This window comes from Rhea pennata, chromosome 2, assembly GCF_028389875.1.
Source record: "Rhea pennata isolate bPtePen1 chromosome 2, bPtePen1.pri, whole genome shotgun sequence".
NCBI classification, from domain to species: domain Eukaryota; kingdom Metazoa; phylum Chordata; class Aves; order Rheiformes; family Rheidae; genus Rhea; species Rhea pennata.
In genome coordinates this window covers 78,024,593-78,038,526 of record NC_084664.1, presented here as the reverse complement: position 1 = coordinate 78,038,526, position 13,934 = coordinate 78,024,593, and positions in this window count along the sequence as shown.

Genomic DNA, 13,934 nt, shown 5'->3' with positions numbered 1-13,934 from the left:
GAGCAAGGAGAAAACACATATGAATATATTCAGGTAAGATAATTGTTTTGAGATCAGCTGGCCCCGATAACTTTTATTCTAAAATATTTATGGAACCGGCTGAAATAAACACAGTCACTAGCAGTTATCCTTGAAAATTCACAGAGACAAGAGACAGCCCCAAAGCAGGCTATTCTTAAAAATGAATAAAAAGAAGAAAACTGGAGGATTTCATGTGGATTTTACAAACTATTCAGATTCATTGTGAACCCTGAGAACATCTTAATACAAATAAATAAACTATTTGCAAGTAGTAAAGATACTGAAAGATACAAAATTAAGAGCAGCTCATATGGATTTATAAAAAAGTGTGAAATCAATTAAATTTTATTCTACATTGGGATAATGAGATTTGCAGATAAAACAAAAATACAGAAACAGTAGAAATATATTTCATATCATGACACTAATAAGACTTCTAATGATGTCCTGTACGATACTCCGATAAGGATGTTAGGGAGACATGGTCTAGATAAAATCTATTACAACATGAGTGTAAATCTTGTTGGAAAACCATAATCAGAAGTAGCTATCAATGATTCACCACCCATAATAGAAGAGGTCTGTTCTGAATCCATTTTCACTTAAATGTTGTCATTCATGAATTTGATATTGAAGTAAAAAGCAAGCTTATACATGCACAGATGATAGAAAACCAGATGAGGCTGCAAGTATGTTAAAACATAACCTTAGAATTCAAAATTACTTTGATAAATTGTAGAAATAATCTGACAAAACAAGAAATTCAGCAGTGAGAAATGCAGCGCCATACATTTAACAAGGAGTAGTGAACTGCGCAACAGAAAGGTGAAAAGCAAGGTGCTAGTACTCAGTCCTATGCGAAGAGACCTACAGTGTAACTATTAAGAGAGGACTCTCATGGTATCATTTTTGAAAGATAGAATACATCTAAGCCAACCATGTGACCATGATGTGCAACTGTTATAACCTGTTCTCCACATACTAAGAAACAAGAGAAGAGTTAATATCAAATAACCATAATCACTGAATATTTTAGGGAAAATACAATCTCGTTCGGGATATTTGCTTTCATTTATGTACATTTGGAAAAGGATGGGATTTACTCTGCAGAAAAGCAATGTTAGGAAACATTACTTACCTAGACAATAATACTTGTTTATTAGGATTTTGAACCTGAGCAAGAGGTACCCTTTAAAATCTTGCCTCCAGAAGCGATATTCCCTTCTCTGCTTTTTTCCAGTGTGGAGCTGCATTAGACCCAATGGCTATCTAGACCTTTAGACTGACTGTCCACCTCTCTCAACATGTAGAAAAGGGTCTTTATGAATATTAAAAATTAGTTATCTTAATGTATGAACTCTTAGGAATCTATGATGAACAAAATTATGAATTTCTTAGAAGATGTCTTTTCCTCTAACTAGGAAAGTTCCTGCTTTTCTGATGTAATTGTTGGAAAGGACAAAAAGGCTTTAAATCCTACCTCCCCACTCTTTTTCTACATGGAGCTCTAGATCTAAGAAGTCCTCCAAATCTGTAGTTCATTCAAAATTCTGACTGACTTAAAATGAGGCAACAGCTCTGGTTTGTGTCACATGAAGACACAAAGTACTATGGCCATACTATTAGCGAAGGGTTAGGTGACAGTTTCCATCTCTGGGAGGTGGGAGATGTCTACAGAAAATCTCAACAGATAAAGAACTGGCTTTCTACAGCAGGTCAAAATTTTTGAATCAAAACTATGACAAAATGGTTTGGTATTTTCCACCCATAAAATGGTTCATCAAGTATCTTCTTTCTTTAGGAGAAAAAAAAAGTTACTGAAATCTGAGCTTTTCAATAATTTCAGTTTCGCAGCTGAAGTACATCATGTGAAATGAAGTCTTGTGTGAATCTTCTTTTCACATAAGGCACTACAGCAGTGAAATTGCCAAGAAACAGTTAGAGAAGAGACTCAGAAATGTGGAGTGTTCCAGCTAAAAAATTCTGGCTTTCAGTTTTTTGCTGAATACTAGTTCTGTGCAAAATACCATACAAAAGAATGGTTTGGGGTGGGAGGTGAGGGTAGGGAGAGTATCATGGATCCCATGGGAAAGAGCTAACTTATTCTGAGAGCTTTTAAAGGGCTTATGAGAGTAGGTGAAACTTATTACAGGAAGTTCAAGGGAAGAGCCAAAGGGAAGCTCTTGACCCAGGAGGAAGAATAATACTGACAGGAGAGTACAAAGAAGATGGGACCAGACTCTTCTCAGTGGTATCCAGTAACAGAACAAGAAGCGATGGGCACAAATTGAAATACAGGAAAATTCATTTAATCATATCAAAACATTTCTTCACTCTGAGAGTGATCAAGCACTAGAAAAGGTTGTCCAGAGAGGTTGTGGAATCTCCATCTTTGGAGATACTCAAAAGCTGTCTGGACATGGTCTTGGACAGCCCACTCTAGGTGATCCTGCTTGAGTGGGGTGTCCCCACTGGACCAGACTGTCTCCAGAGGTCCCTTCCAACCCCAACCATTCTGTGATTCAATCACCTGTTGTAACGACTGTGTCATATATATTAAGAGGAAAATACTAATGGTCTGTTTTATCTACCACTATGATAGTGTTGAGACTGTTATCAGATATGTTAAAGTTCCACATCACATTTCTTGTAATAATTAGTGAAATATTATATGAAAAGAACAAATCACTAAACAATGTCTGACGAATTCTCCTTTACATATCTAAGTATTCTTTCTTCATTGTAATACAGTGACCATTACTTATATGCATGAAACATAAGTGAAAGATAAAATTTACATATTTTTCAAATTAATGCTTGTCATTTTTAATTCTTATAAGCATACAGTGCTTCTTTAAAGAGGCACTCTTCTTTCATTTTAGCTGTATGCACAATGACTAAAACCATAGCTTTTCAATACTGTTTCTTTTTTAGCCACTATGGACTATTAAAATGTTACGACAGCAAGATGAAATTCTCCTCCCACCAATTATGGTCTTACGACTTAACAAGACCAAGGTTTTTTTGTGAGATATGGAGAGCTAGTGCTACATAGCGAATGTCCATTCTAAACTTAAGCTTTATACTAAGGTTATGAAGATTAGAAGCTATTCTGTGCCATACAATTGATTGATGCAGTATTAGTTTGAATGAGGAACTATCTCATCAGTCTCTCACTGGAAAAATTAAAAGGAAAAAAAAGAATCCAGAGAAGGATAGTTACTTTCCAAGGTGTCTCTGCAAGGATATTTTAATTTACAGAAGCATAGCACTATTCTTTTGCTGCTTTACACCAGCTGAAAAAATCTGCCAAGTATCACAAAATATGACCAAAAATATAACCCTAAAATATAACCAAAGATTACTGAATCAAATATAATGTTTTAAATTAATATCCTAAAGTGAGGGAGACAAAGATTTGCCATTCAAACTCATACATGGCAGTGATAACTTATTTCAGGGACATGGTTGATGTAAGTAACATCAAAGAATTTTTGCAAGGGAGTTAAAAGGTCTTGCCACTTTGAGAGTATCCTTGTTTAGTTCATTGGAGCTGCTACAGCACACTTTTAACCTCTCTCCAGAGAGGCTGATTCTGGGATTAGTTATGCTACTTTTGAATATCTACAGTGGTAGTGTATGGCCACAGTAGAATCATGGAATCATAGAATCAGTAAGGTTGGAAGGGATCTCTGGAGATCATCTAATCCAACCTCCCTGCTCAAGCAGCGTCACCTACAGCATGTATGACAGGGTTGCATCCAGGCAGGCCTTGAAGATCTCCAGAGAAGGAGACTCCACAACCTCTCTGGGCAACCTGTTCCAGTGCTCTGTCACTCTCACAGTTAAGAAACTCCCCCTCGTGTTCAGATGGAACTTCCTGTGCTTCAATTTCTGCCCATTGCCTCTTGTCCTCAGAAGACTGAGGAGTTCCAAAATCCAGCCAAAGACATGGGCTAAAAGAGCTTAATATAAATATTTTTAATAAGGCATTGATAAAAAAAATGAAAATCTTTACATCAGAATTAAGAAACATCTTATTACTTCCCTCCTATTACTTTGTTATTTAACATTTTATTACTTCCCTCTTTTTTCTCCTTCTTGCATGAAAGGTAATGGCATACTAAATTCAGTTGTTTCCTTTTTCATTTAGGCAGCTGGTGCTGATAAAATGTATCTTATTCTTTTCCAAGAAGTTATAAATAACACGAAGAGGTCAGGTACGCTGTAATACAGAGACTTAAATAACAGGATTAGCCAAAAATAGGTAGTTACTTTTTTTTTCTGCTGAAAAAGCATAGGGTAAGAAATTCGTGGTTCCCTTTAGCATCTGTTACACTGAAACTGGAGAGTAGAAAAATATCAGGAAATGAGGAAAAACAAATCTTGGCCTATGTGCTCTACATTTTATTGATGTATTTAAAACAGTGTTAAAGACTATCATATAGTTCTGAAAATAGAAGAGATAAATAAAATAAAAGACATAGACTGATAGCGACATCAAGCAAGTGATAAAGGTACCAACCTAGATAACTCAGAATTTTTTAAAGGTGGTTTCACTCAATGTTTTATTATTTCCATTCTTGCAGCCTCAAGGTGAAAATCTGATTTCCCATCCCATGATGCTGAAAACTTTCTTCATTGTGCCCATGGCACACATCTCCATTCTACAGTTAGGTGAATGGTCATTTAAACTGCAGCAACTGCCACTCCTTCTTTGCTGAAAATTATTCTTGCTGAACAAGTTAGCTCATGAAAGCAAGAGATTATTACTATACATCCTAGGGGGTGATAACCAACACATCTCTCTTTAGCCCAAACCACATACAGGACTAGAGATAGCCAATTCTGCAGAAGAACCTGTAGCAAGAAGTGGGTTATGTGCCATGAATCAGATGACCTGGCAAATACCAACATTTTTCTGAGACAGAGCAGTTCTGGGGCCTGGCAGAGGGAATGGTCAGATCCAAGTGGAACAAAATCAGGCATCTGCTCATGACTGTGAAGTCTGGAAGGGTTCAGCTGAGGATGGAGAGGAAATGAGGTCTCCCAGTCTGTTATTTTAGTTTTGGTTCCACTAGCAGAGAAACCACTTTGAATGCACTAGTAGCATACTGGAGAGACTCCAGGTATGAATGCAAGGAATATTAAAAAGAGTCCTCCTGTATCACTAATATGCAGGCAATGTAAGGCTAACGAGGAGCAGTAAAATTGTAGCAAGGTGTCCTTGATAGTTATTGTACACCCATGGTACATTAATGGTCTGGCTTTTCACAAAGGTTGCTAGTGTAGCTATTCTTGTGCACTGGAAAAATAGACCAACAATCTCCAGGAGTGTACTATTTCTAAAACCACGAATGGAGAAAAGCAGAAGTGTGTGAATTTGGGAGCATCTTGTTCATGGAGTTAATAGCCAAGTCAATTTAGCTTCATCTTTCCCACTACAGTGACTAAATATGCTAGAGAATAGATTAAAAAATGAGCCAGTATTACATAATTGCAATATAAGCCAAGTCATTCACTTCTTTTTCAGGCTAACCAATATCTTAGTCTTTACTGAGGCCTAAACAGATGCCAAATATACTTTTTTTTTTTTTCAAATGGACATTTTTCCATACTGTGGAAAAATACTAAGTAAAACTCATGCGTAAGTGGATTAAATGAGAGAATAATCACTATAATGATGTTGCACTAACTGTCATTCAAACAGAATCACTTTCTGAGTCTATTGCAAGGTTTCTATCTGGCCTTTTTCAGGATGGTCTTCATTGCTGAGATGGACCTACTCAGAACACAGCCTTTCTTGAGAGGTAGGATAACTTCTTTAATTCTTTATCCCTAAACAGGAAAGGATCACAGTTCAAACAGTCCAGAGTGGATATACTAAGTAAGCATCAAATAAACAGCTGTTCTCTTCTAGTTGCTTCCAGCATGTCTAGGAATTACAACTCTTCTTTCAAATTATAAAGCTATTTCTTTTTTCCTCTCATTCTTTCTTATTAGCCTCAGTTTCTAAATCTCTCTATCAGTAGTAATTAATGCATTTAGGCTCTGCTTTATAGGACTAATTGCCAAAAAAGGCTAGTTAGCTTTCTTCAAAATACTAAAAAAGAATTAAGTTTGGGGAAAAAAAGAAAAAGAAAAAAGAAAGGTTTAGCAATAGAGACACAAAGGGAAAGTAGGACAAGTTGATCTTTCTCACCCTGTTCATAACACAGACTCTTCCACTCGCACAGCATATAGTCCAGTCCTTGCTTTGCTGATCATTTTGCTGTCACACCTGAGCCTTCAAGCCTTTAATCTTGTTTATAACCGAACACACTTGACTTTGCAAATAACGGCTCCTCCGGTGGTCTAGACTGGCTCAGGCATCTGAGAGCTGTTATGACAGATGCCTCAGATAACCTTCCTGGAGTCAGGCTAGATGAAACTTTCACATGGGGAGAATTTTTTCAGCAGGGACATTGAGAGGCTCCCAGTATAAAGAAGCACTGGAAAAGAAAAGGAACCCAAAAGGTACGATACAGTTTTGTAAGTGTTATACCTTAATCCTAAATGCTTTTACAGCTCTAAATGTATTAAGGGATACATCCAGAGAACGGCTTGGCATTTCAATTGACACTAATAGGGATAAATGTGTTTTGAACAGTTAATGCCAGACTGTTAATTTTCATCTGGGTTGATATCATACTGCTCATAAGGCTGGGTCACACAAAGATAGATTGAGATTACTTTCTTTGGTGGGATTAGGCCTTAGAAATTGATTTAGGACATTCAGCTTTTTCTTTGAGTTAGCCTCCATAGCCTGTACATGTGTGGGATAGGACTCGATAACAGCAACCTCCTTTTTAACTTGGGTGGAAGAAGACTGGGGTGGACAGGGGCCAGCAAGGCTGGAGGGACCCCTCAGGACCCAAGACATTTCAACTGGCCAACTAACTGTGAACACTTAAAAGAAGTATGATTTTTAAATCTACTTTGTTATGTAGGGTTGAAGCTGGGAAGAAGAAACAATCTCTGCACCCTGTTCACCTCTTCAAGTGCTTCAGAAAAAAACTCCACATCCCATTCAGGTCTTAGGGAATGGAGACTTTTTCTCAGTGATTCGATCTAACTCTCCCAGTGCAAATACAGATTCATTTACAAAATCTGCAGGTACTACAAATTCAATTGTACCTTCCTGTTGCCAGTCAAGCTTAGCACTTCAATAGTAATTTACTCATAAACAGACTGAGTCAAAACCAGCTGTGTTTCAGAATAGAAAATACCTTATTTTCCTTTAAAAGACTATGGCTAAAGAAATATTTCCAGGAGATGAGGACACAAGCTTATGCAAATGCAATAGCACAGATCTTCTATTGTCATTCTATCTTTGTTTTATAGGAAGCTATCTTCATCCTAGGATTTACGCATACTTAGCTGTTAACTAAGCATTTGTGTACATAATATTGCATAACAATTTAGGAAAATGGGAAATACAAATAATACTGCTATAATCCAATGTTGACTTATTAATAATATCATATTTAAATAGGATGAAATAAGGAAGTTGAATCAACTGTTTAAATTCATTCCTACTTTAGCTTCGATACCATATGTATACCTCAAGACACATGGTTTTTCTTATCTGAAATATGTTCACTTCAATGGATACCGTTAACTTATTTTAATAATTCCATCTAAAAATAATTCTTAGAAAGTGATCAAACAATTATTATAAAGTCCTTGAAGTATTGTTATAAACTTGAAAAATTAAAAATGCTTAGCTGATTTTCCAGTTTATTGAAAAGGGCAAAAAAGGTTTTCTTGATTTTATTCCAGACTTGTTAAAGAGTGACTGAAACATTAATCCATTTTATGAGCCTAGTTTTGCTAAAATTACATTCTTGGTATGCACAATTCCCATCACCTTCAGTGTGATGAAGGGTAGGGCTGCACCCTAACTGGAACAGATGATCCTGACAATCTCCAAATAAAGTATACATTTAATTTTAAACATGATTTTAAACATTTTAGATGTGAAGAGTGACCAAGTAAAACCGGGCAATAAATGCTTTCTTTTCTGTCCAAGATTTCAAAAAACAAATGCTGAAATCCATTTATGAGAAGGACTAAACTAAATATGTTTTATGTAGAGACAGAACATGCAGCCACAATTAGCCTGTCTCTCAGTATCTCGTATTCTAGATGGCTTCTCTAATTGCTGAAAAATGAACTTTTCCCTGTTTTCTTCTATTCCTATCTTCCTCCTTGACCCGAAGACGGAACATCTCATAATAAAGTCAGAAGAGAGGAAAAGAAAAAATCACTGTCAAGTAGCTATAGTAACAGGCGTCTTCTAAGCCAAAGCTGGAACAATTTGTAGTTGTTATTGTTTTTCATAATACAACCATTTAGGCTGTAAAGATACAACATGGAAGAATGTGTACAAAAATTTTAAAGAAAATTATTAGAAAAATCTTAAAAATATTTGGCTGTTCAGATAGGAAATTATCTAAAAAGTCTATTATAAATCTAATATATTTAAGTCTATTCACATTACTAAACTTGATTTAATTTTTTATTCTCTGAAAGTTTTGCTTGTCATTATTTTAAACAAATAGAAACTTAAGGCCTTGAATGCCTTTGAAAATCATACAGCCATACATAAATAACAAAGAGCTTTTTATGACTCCTGTTCTTGAAAACATTTGCCTCAGTCATCATTTCCTTTTATTTTGTTCTTCTTTCACAAACAAAGCCCTCAAGGAAGTTAACTGAGGCTTGGGCTAGCTATGCCATTCCCAGGCACAGCCCAAGTAGTCTAAGGTACCAGGTTGCCCGCATCTGGGAAAGTTGGGATTGCCTGTTCCAGTGAGAAGCTGCTGCAGAGAGGACAACCCTCCCAGAGCTGGTCCTACCACTTTTTACCTTCATACCCTTCACTGCTGTCCCTTCCTCTTCCCCCATGGCAACAGCATGTCCACTCCTTTTCCCCATTCATAAGCAGAGACCAGGTCTAGCCCCTTCACTGACCTCCCCAAACAGCACAGGTGATGAAGTAGATTTGAAGCAGTGGTGCAGGGAGAACCAGGGCAGATAAACAACAGCAGAAGGAAAGGTTCCGTGAATCCTGCATTGCTTTTGAATGAATGTCCTATCATGCAAGAGAAAAGTTTGTGAGAGAAAAACAGACATTTCCAGACCCCTCCCAGGTGCCCCCCCAAGCCCTTCTGCCTCCATCCCTCCCTTCCCATATAGACCTTTCATTGCAGTACACCTGTATTTATTACTACTCTATTTAACTCATAGTCCAACTATTTCCAGACTAGTACTCTTAAATTGATACGGGTATCTGGGCAGCTCCCCCCACACTTTTACAAAGTGGGGGAGAATCGGGTGTCTTAGATGTAGACTTCACCAGTTTGCTCTGCCCATCCTACAGGCAGGCCAGGTGCATCCAGTTCCTAGAGCCACAAAAAGCCTCTAACAGCTGGTCGTATTTCAGTGAGGAGGAAAGGAGGACAAAGACTGCTCTTCTGTCTCCTCTCCTTTAGCTGACAGACAGAAAAACCTTTTAGACCTTTCAGCTCTGAAAAGAAGAGGTCAGACTGCACCAGGTGGATTGTATGATGCTATCACACCTAGTAATTTTAGTATCAAGTACATCTTGCCTTGTAACAGTAACACTGTATTTCTAGATATCTACTAAGGGTGATACACTACTGTCAGTCCAGAATTAGATGTCCATATCAGACTGGGAATCATAACCCAATGCTTGTTCTTGTATTTAACATGTATAAGTTCTCCCTCTCAATGCAGATGTTGAGAACTTGAGTCTCCCCTTACTCTGCAATACCCTCAAAGTCTGAATACTTGCACAAGAAATAAGAGCCAAGTTAGACATCCAGCCCCCTAAAAAGGGCCCTGACTTTCAAAAAATTGGGCTAAGGTACTATCAAGGCAATTTTTATACTTCCAGCTGCAGATTCGCTCTAGCTTCACAGCTGCCACAGACAGCCAGGGCAGCTCTGATACTACTGTGTCTGGGCAAAGATAGTGGACTTGACTTAACTTCTCTTCTTTCACTAGACTAGGAAAGAGTTCAGTCAGAGAAACTCTTAATTACTACCGATTTGTTCAAATATTTGGTGTTATGGCTTCCTGAATTGCTTAAGTAGGCTCCTATGAATATTCATTTTCTCTTTTATTCCTGTGGTGTGTCTTTGAGTGTACTGAAACAAGTGTACTTATTGCGAGACTAGAGATATTTGAGGGAGAAGCTGGCTTCAAGGTGGTGCACACAAAATTCTGCATTTAATCCTTGCCCAGGTAAACAGCAAAGGTAAAGGCAGGTTAGATATGAATGAAACAACAACAAAACCGAAAGGACAATAAATATAAAAAGAAAAAGAAGAAAAAAGATAATACACAGAAAAAAATAAACCTTAAAAATATAAGCGTTTCTGGCGTTGGAAGTAGTATGACTAACACGATGAACTGGCACGTCTCCGACCGTCTCCCGAAATGAAGGGTCAAAGCAACTCTTGCCGCGACCGTCGGTGCAGAGCTGCTCGCCCCGAGGGCTCGGGGCAGCACGATACTCGCCAGGCGAAAGGTGGCAGCAGTGAGTCGCTCTGAAACCTAGCCGCGGCGGTGCTCGCCGTCGCGTCGGCTGGGTCTGCCTGCAGATCCATCCTCCCAGCTCCTCATGAGGGGCCTGCTGCTACTTATCCCGCCGACTGGGGAATGATTTCGGACCGCCACAGACTTGGCGGCTCCCCGCGGGAGCGCGGCAGCTTTCCTCGCCGCCGGGCAGCTGCGGGCGCCGGGGCAGGAGCGCCGGCGCTGCCCGGCTGCAGGCGCTGCCCGCCCCTGCCCGCCCGGCGCTGTGGGGTCCTGCCTGCCTCGCAGGTGGCTCGGCTTGCTGCGAAGTAGCAGGGATCGCTGCTAAGGCAACAAGAATCGGTGTTTTTCTCAGATACTAAAACTCGCAAAGCAAGTTGAGAGGACCAATGGAATAGCAACTTTCAGGTGAGAGCTGCGACTGTGTTTCACGCGAGTTTCTCAGCAAAGGGTTAGGTGTACGCGTACATATAGATTAATATGACTTCCGTGCTCCATTACTCCCGTGCTTGTGGAGGGACTTGGGCAGGTTTCCCACGGGGGGCCCTTGCGGGCGAGGCGAGGCAACCTGAGGGCGGAAGGAGCGCGGCAGCGAGCTCCTGCCGCCTCTCTGCCTCGCATCCTCGGAACCGCGCGACCAAGGAGGTGAGAGGGGGCGACCCCGCGGCCCACGCGGGGCGGGGCGGGGCGGAGGCGCGGGAGCGCGCGCGGGGCCGCCGCCCGCCCGGCGCGGGCTGCTCGGCGGCGGCGGCGGCGGGCGCGCTCCCGCCGGGGAGGGGTCGGGAGCGGCGGGGCGGGGCGGGCCGGCGGGGCGGGAGCGCGGCGGCGGCAGATGCTGCGGCGGCGGCTGTTTCTGCTCCGGCCGCATCCCGCGGCCGCTGCGCCAGGCGCCGCCGCCGAGCCCGCCCGGGCCCCGGCCGCCGCCGGCGCCCCAGGAGCGGGGCGCCGGGCGCGGAGCCCGCCGGGCGCGGAGCGGCGCCCCACCGCGCGGGGGGCGGGCGGCGGGCGGGCGGCGGGCGGGCGGGGGGAGCCGAGGATGCTGCAGCTGGGCAAGGTCAGGACCTTGCGGTGAAGCCCCGGGCCGCCGCCCGCGCATTGCCCGCCGGGCTGAGGATTTGCTGCTGGGTTTTTGTACATGCTTGGGAGGAAAGAGGCTGGATCGGCGCCGATCGGTGAGTACGGCGGCGGCCGTCATGGTGCCAGGTTTCTTTTCCCCCTCCCTTCCTCCCCCCTCCCTTCTCCTCCTCCTTCTCTCCCTTTGCGTGATTTCTGCTCGTGCGGACTGTCGCGCCGCTCCGCTCGGCGAGAGCGCCGGCGGGGCCGCGTTTAGGCGCCGGGAGCGGTTCGTGCGCCTTCGGCGGAGAGGTAACAAAGTGCGCTGGTTCCCCGGCTCCTTCCTCCCGCTGCCCCCACCGCTGCCCTCCCTTTCTCCCTGCGTTGCTCGTCGGCTTATGTAGGGCATCGGCGGCGCCGCGGCTCCCGCCGCCCAGCACTAATGTACTCGTTACGGTGGTGAAGTCATGGGCCGGGGAGGGGGGCAGGAAGAGAAGGAGGAGGGGAGGGGGCCGGGGATCAGCTGCCCCCCGGCGCCGCTGCTATCGCCGGGCCCCCGAGGCTCCGGGCGGCGCTGAATGCGTGTGTGTGTGCAAGGGTGTGTGTGTATGCGCGCGGGGGGGGGGGGGGCGGGGGTGCCTTCCTTTGAAGCCACCGTCTGCGAAATGCTGCGCCGGAGGAGCGGGCGGAAGCGGGTGGGGAAGGGGGGTTGCGATGTGCTGTTCCGTTGATCTATATTTAATGGCTGGAAAGGAAAGACGCTTTTCTTCCCTTTTTCCCTTACCTGGCGCTGGTGTGTAATATGCTGGCATCGATTGGCCGGAGCGTAGCCTCGGCTGAGTCGAGGCGCCCCAGAGGAGGTGGAGCAGCACGGGCAGCGTGTGTAATACACAGCCTGAGCTGGCCAGGGATCTTGGAGCGAAATAACGATAAAAAAGAAAAACACCCCGAAGAGAAATCGTTCTAGAAACCATGTTAAATATACCCCGGAGGGAGTGGAGACATGCAGATGTGAAAGACATGAATCCTGTTAGGCCAAGACACATTCTTTCTTGTAGTTTAAGTGTTCTGTGTGCTTTGTTCTGATTCAGGGTGTCACGGTTAACCTTACAATTAAAGGCTTTATAGAAAAAAGTACCCTAAACTGGTGGGAAATAATTAGAAATGAATAGGCCTTTATTAAACACCAAGCTGTTAACTTTATGGGCTGCAGCAACTGATATTTCATGCCCCTGAAATACATATGCCTTTTTTTTTCCTATTGGTAATAGCAAGATCAAGTATAAACTCTAGATTTCATTTTTTTCATGACCTGTACCAGTAGCCTAAATGGCCAGTGAAAAGACTGAATCTGCCTGAACTGTAGTTTGTAGCACATCTCCCTGTAGGGTATGCAAAGATCTCGGGAAAGGGATAGACTACCCAAAATTGTATGGCATTTATGTAAGTCTGCTGTAAGCTTTTGCAAACTCGAGGGAAGGAAAAATCTTTGTCCCTCTCTATTTAAAGGAAGTGTTAAAGTTATCTAATATCGCTTAGGCTATGAAAACAAAAGAAGACTTTTGTTTTCATTTTTTTTCTTTTTAGTGAAACCCTGGATTGATATTTTTCTCAGCAGCACTGGTATTTTGGAAATAGCTTAGTTAATGGGTCAATGCATAAATGATATAGCATGAGCAAGTTAGGCAGGGGTCCCCACAGGAGGCTGCTGATTATTCTCCTTGTTGGCCTTTGAGACCTCAATGCTTCTAGGGCTTTCATGAACCTGTTTTCTACTCTTTACACAGTTTGCTGGGGGCAAATCCCCACCCTAAACCCAAGCAACCTAAGAAGAGTGTGATAGATAAGCAAAGCTTGTGCATTCAATGGTAGATAATCATCAAATATCCTTGCAAGATTAATTCTGAGTAAAGTTTGTGAATCTCACCCTTTTCTGTCTGTAGAGGACATTTCATGAAGGACCTTTCATGAGCCTTGACTGAGTATCAGTCTGCGTAATGCAAACCTGCAGTGAACTTGCATTAGATCATCCTTATTAGGCAGAAGTTGATTAATGGCTCAGTACTGTGTTGAACATGATTATGTTGAACGTTATAGCACAGAAACAGGAGATCACGTCTTGATCACGTTGGTGAGAGATGGTTTTTGCAGTCTGTTATATAAGCAAGGCTTTGAAAAAAAAGAGGAGTGGAGTCTGCTGTGTGTACACACGAAAGGAAATATCCCTTAAAACTGCAGGTGGAAGCAAAGAGAAG